Source organism: Xenia sp. Carnegie-2017, unplaced genomic scaffold (genome assembly GCF_021976095.1).
Source record: "Xenia sp. Carnegie-2017 unplaced genomic scaffold, XeniaSp_v1 HiC_scaffold_24, whole genome shotgun sequence".
Taxonomy (NCBI): domain Eukaryota; kingdom Metazoa; phylum Cnidaria; class Anthozoa; order Malacalcyonacea; family Xeniidae; genus Xenia; species Xenia sp. Carnegie-2017.
Genome location: NW_025813487.1, coordinates 7,058,658 through 7,064,206, shown reverse-complemented (window position 1 = coordinate 7,064,206; position 5,549 = coordinate 7,058,658). Strand labels below are relative to the sequence as shown.

The following is a 5,549-nucleotide window of genomic DNA, read 5'->3' as shown; positions in this document are numbered from 1 at the left end:
GAACTGGTAGTTTGCATTGCAAATAGCCATTAAAACAATAGAATGGGTTTTCTTGTAATTAAAGAACATCGATCCAGAGTTAGCTGGTGCCTGCATTACGACGTGTTTTCCATCAAGCGCACCAATGCAGTGTGGAAAATTCCATTTAATTTCAAACCCCTGTGCTATGTACTTCCACTCTGCCTCATTGCTTGGACATTTCATGAATACCAATGACAGTACTTTCCACAGTGCTTCACATGTTGAAAAGATGATTCGTCCAACAGTGGTTGGGCTCATTCGAAAGTTCATCCTATGGTTGTTTGAGAATCTCCTGCAGTTAGATACCTGAGTGTTACACAAAGTCGCTCACTAGGCCCTATACATTCCCGAGTTATGCAAGACTTCTGCATCTCTGGAGCAATCATAGTCAAAAGTTCTTCATATTGAACAGGAGTCATACGAAAATATTTGAAAAAAAATTCTTCATCAAATAAACGCAAATCTTGGACTAAAAAATAGAATTCTCCTTTAGTTTTGCGTTCTTGAAATATTTTTCGTACCCATACTGACTTTTTATTTTTATTTCCTTTAGTCATCCTTCTTTTTAACAAGAAAAGAAGAAGTGTGTTTTTACTGACAACCGCCATGTTATGATTATAATCAAAATTCGCGCCATGCTTCGTTTCTGTACGGTTCGTTAAAACTGCCAAAGTTTAGAATGTAACACGTATATGCATACGATACGCTACGTCGCGTTTTGCTACGTTACGCTACGTTACGGTCGAAGTGGAGATCGGCCTTTAGTAGTCACGCTACTACGGTAAACATCAACATGGCCAATGCGGATAGTGAGTGTGTAGCTGTTCTTTGTCTTTTTTTCAGAGATAACTCAAACGAATGAAAACCCTAGTTCTTTTCAGAACTCTTCAAGGGTATTCAGGAGTTTGTTACATCTGAAGCTAATGGCAAGGAAATCCCAGAAACGTTGACGAAGGCAAAGATAGTTGGTGTAAATTCTAATACCGTTGCAAGCCCAGGTGAAGAACTCTCGACATTTGGTCGCTTAGATTGGACAGAGTCTTTGGCTAATCTTCCATTATTTACGCACGAGAAGCTTGAGCATATGCTAGTTAAAAGTAGAAGAGGAAAATCCGATAATTATGCGCCTAACGCTTTTAGAAATATGAAGAAAGGTTACGGTCTCTAGCGAGAAGGATATGTAAAGAATACAATGGTAAAAGCTAATGTTCCTACTTCAAATGGGGAGGTTGTATTTGTTGTAAAGGCGCGTGTTGGTGCATCTATGAAAAGTGTGAGCTAATCTGTAATTGTTCATTTAAATCAGAGAACTGCTGAAGTGGAGTATAGTATTTGTAACTGTAAAGCAGGACAAGGTGGATGCTGCAAACATGTCGCAGCGTTACTTTACACAGTGTTAGACTTTGTGAATCTTAAGCTTTCTGCTGTTCCTGCCGAACTTACGTGTACTCAGCTACCTCAAAAATGGAATGTACCATCTGGCAATTCTAAAACTCTTGAGGAAGCTGTAAAATTTGAACACTTGCTTTTTGAAAAGGCTGATGTAAATAAAACCAATAAACAACATTCTGTAAGAGGTGTTAGAGAGAACTACTGCTCGACCCACCATATGCACAAGAACTTACCAAAGAAGACATTAAAATAATGGCAGATGCCTTTCAAAAAGTTAATAGGGCATCATTGTTATGCGAAGCATTTAAATCAAATGAATATCAGCCCTGTAATACTTTTGAGACATCTTGCAATCGAATGATAAAGAGGAGAAAGCTGGTGGAGTCTTTGCCTTAAGATCCATCTTCGTGTATTATAAACAAGGTTTTTAAGAATGTGGCTACAGATTATAGTCCTCCTTTGGGCTATTCTAAAAAATAATTGGATGTAATGTTGAAAACAGTTTTTGTCACAGTTATCAAAGCCAAAGAAATATGCATGAATACAATGGAACAAAGTAAAAGTTCTTCCTGGTATGATGAAAGGTGCAAAAGACTAACTGCTTCTATTTTTGGAAAAGTTATAAATCGAAGAAAAACTATACACCCTTCATCGTTGCTTAAACAATCACCAAAAGTATAAAATTTTTCAAAAATATACCTCAACCACTAAAGTGTGATATAGATAATGAGAAGATTGCTCTTGAAAAATACAAAGCTAAATCTTTACTGGAAGAAAATACACACTTAAGCCATCGTGGCCTGGTTATTAGCCCGAAATGGCCATGGCTTGGATGTAGCCTACCTTGTCCTGCTTTACAGTTACAAATACTATACTCCACTGCAGCAGTTCTCTGATTTAAATGAAGAAATACAGAGTAGCTCACACTTTTCATAGATGCACCAACACGCGCCTTTACAACAAATACAACCTCCCCATTAGCCAAAGACTTTGTCCAATCTAAGCGACCAAATGTAGCGAGTTCTTCATCTGGACTTGCAACGGTATTAGAATTTACACCAACTATCTTCGCCTTCCTCGACGTTTCTGGGATTTCCTTGCCATAAGCTTCAGATGTAACAAACTCCTGAATACCCGTGCAAGAGTTCTGAAAATAACTAGGATTTTTATTCGTTTGAGTTATCTCTGAAAGACGACAAAGAACAGCTACACACACACTATCCGCAGTGGCCATGTTGATTTTTACCGTATTAGCGTGACTACTAAGACCAGAATGCAACAGCGCGCATTTTCATTAAAAATTAATAAGGAAATATGGTCTATTGCTATCAAGTCAGTGCTGGCTGAGGCACAGCTTAAGTCTATAAGCGCCCAAAAGCATTGCCTTTGCACTAGTAAAGCAGAAAAAAGGTAAATAGTTGCGTTGCAGCCAATTGTACGAATGAGTCAAGCCTCTATTCTCGTATGAGTCTTCACACTACACCTTATAATGATAAAAGGCCCGAGGCGAAGCGAAGACGGAATATCTGGGTTTTAAAGCAAAGCGCGTATTTGAGCCTTCCAGTGCTTCAACACATTGTTCGGCTCGATTAAAACCATAGGATTTGGAGAGTCAGTTTACTAGTTTGTCGAATCAAAAGAACGCTAATTTTCCAGGGCTTAAAAAAGATTATAATTTGTGTTTTTCCGACCATCCATACTTTGGAGTTAAAATCCAAATCATTATCGCTCAAGTTTCATTGCTTTCCGAGTTTTTTGTCACGTATCCCGGAATAAAGTTTTTGTCAGAATTATATGACTGAACACTCAATTCTGATTTTAATTTATCGCTTTCTTCGCAAGACATAATTTACTCGAATATTATAATTAAACATCGTGAAAGAACGTATATGTTTAATATAAGCTAAATATGCCCGAATGCTGACTCTATTGGATGACGTCAAAATACCTTCTAGTGCCAGTTTCTTTTGTATTATAGAAAACGACGGCGTTGGGCCAAAAATGCACAACATCAAGATGCCATAAAAGCTTGTTGATTTCACCAAATTTCTGAAATTTTATTCTCAGAAAGGCTTAAAATCATAGACTGATTACATGTTGCTAAAGAAAATTTTGCTGGCAATATTGAAAAAGTGTCGGAGTGAGGAAGTGTCGGACTGTCCGTCGTGATATCTTCCGCTGTGTCCTCGTTCATAGTCGCAAATGCGAACAATAACGAATAGTATTATTTTGCCTAGTATAGTCAATGCTTAGAACTTGATAGATACACTGTGCAGTCCGTGCTTGTATTGTCTTCTTTATTTTATTCGTATATCACGTTGTTTATCTCTCACCCTGTGTTCTGTTTATTGGCGAGGAAAATGTAAAGCAGACAGGATATAGTTTTCTTTATATTTATTTCAATTATTAATGACGACGATTTAGATTTGACACATCGTCAAAAATGACGAAGAATTTAAATATATTATGGCCCTATGGAAAATAACTGCATGAGCAATGATATATGTACCATGTGCAATGCCTCCTCATTTTAACAATAAACATAAAAATTTAAATTGGAACGGAATCATCGGCAACATAGTCTATCAATAAGCTAATATTCATACAACACAACAAACCGATTTCATATATTTTTTTACCACACCATTGTTAGACAAATAAGATATAATGTTCATTTAAAACAATCGTTTTAATTCAAAATAGCAAAGAACTTATCGTTGTGTCATTAAAATTTATGAGATTTATAAGGACATGGCAATTATATTGTTTTTTCCAAGCTTTCTTTTCACGCGATGTTAGCACGTGAACACCAGCACACATAACATGCACTGAGCGTAGGAGAGCAATAAAAAGGAAAGATAATGATAATTACTGGGTATTTTTATTAAACATTGAGCACAGAGAACGTTTTGTACCAAAGAGAAGTGCCAAAGGAAGGAATGATTTTATTTTTTGGCATTTTGACATGGAAATATTTTTTGTTATTTTTCATATGTTATTATTACGGAATGGCCTTGGAACTTGACCTTGGGAATGGCCTTGGGACTTCACTTAATTCAATGAAAAATACAACACTAAGCAGTTGGACTACTGACTACTGTTTGTTCCATGTTCTGTAACTCTGGTCAAGGCTACCCACATGTACAAACACGTACCTATTTTTTATGTACCTTGTACACCTGGGGAATGTTGAACGAAGCCTGGATAGCATTGTTCGTCGGATAGTAAAATTTTCAAACTTGTAGATAAAGGTGTTTATATTTTCCCTTGGGGAAAGAAATTTTGTAATCTTAGAAGCAACATTTTATTTCAATGATTGTTCAGTGAAAATCACATATTATTCCCTTCTAAGAGATTTTGTAAAAGTTCAAAACAATTTGCCATCTAATGGATAAAACTATTCTGCCTTCTTGTAACCAGCCCAAGTTTTCCTTTATAATCACAATGAATTTGTACCATGGAAGTCTTACCTACTTTCTTTTTGCAGGGAGCAACATTATGTCTGTCTTGAGCTCAGACATGAAAACTAATGGTTTTAAGTTGATGAGATTAATTGTTGATGTTGGTGGAGAAGCTTTAAGAATAACATTGAGGAAACAACTGTCAGGTACTGATTTATTTAATGTTTTAAATAAAACAGAAAATTATAATAAGCTTTTGTTGCTAAAAAATAAGCAAAAAAAGATAAGCCGACATCAATGGGATCTACTGTATCCTCCTCCTCCAATATTACCAAATGAAAATAAGTTTGACATTACTTTACTTTGTATTCTCCTGCGTAATATTTGTGGTTTAAAACCACCTCGTGATCCAATATGGACGTCAGTAATTGACCCCTCTAATCATTCAACTGAAGCATATATTACCCGTATCAGGTTATTTCGTAATGATCGTTTTGCTCACTTACCTAGCACTTCAGTAAGCTTTGATGACTTTGAAAACTTTTGGGTGGAAATAAGCGAACCATTAGTTCGTTCAGGAATAAGGCAGAAAGAAATAGATAGATTGAAAAATGAGCTGTTTGGTAATGAAGAATGTGAAAGAATTTTGAGAGAATGGGATAGATTGAAGAGCGATTTAACTGATATTAAAACTGATCAGAGAGGTATTAAGAGAACAGTGGACGGTGTAGAGAA

General features: G+C 36.2%; 1 pseudogene; it reads left to right on the top strand.

Annotated features, from left to right (window-relative positions):
- The first annotated feature begins 1,198 nt into the window (after positions 1 to 1,198).
- LOC124452044 lies at positions 1,199 to 1,809 on the top strand (annotated as a pseudogene).
- Positions 1,810 to 5,549: the final 3,740 nt, after the last annotated feature.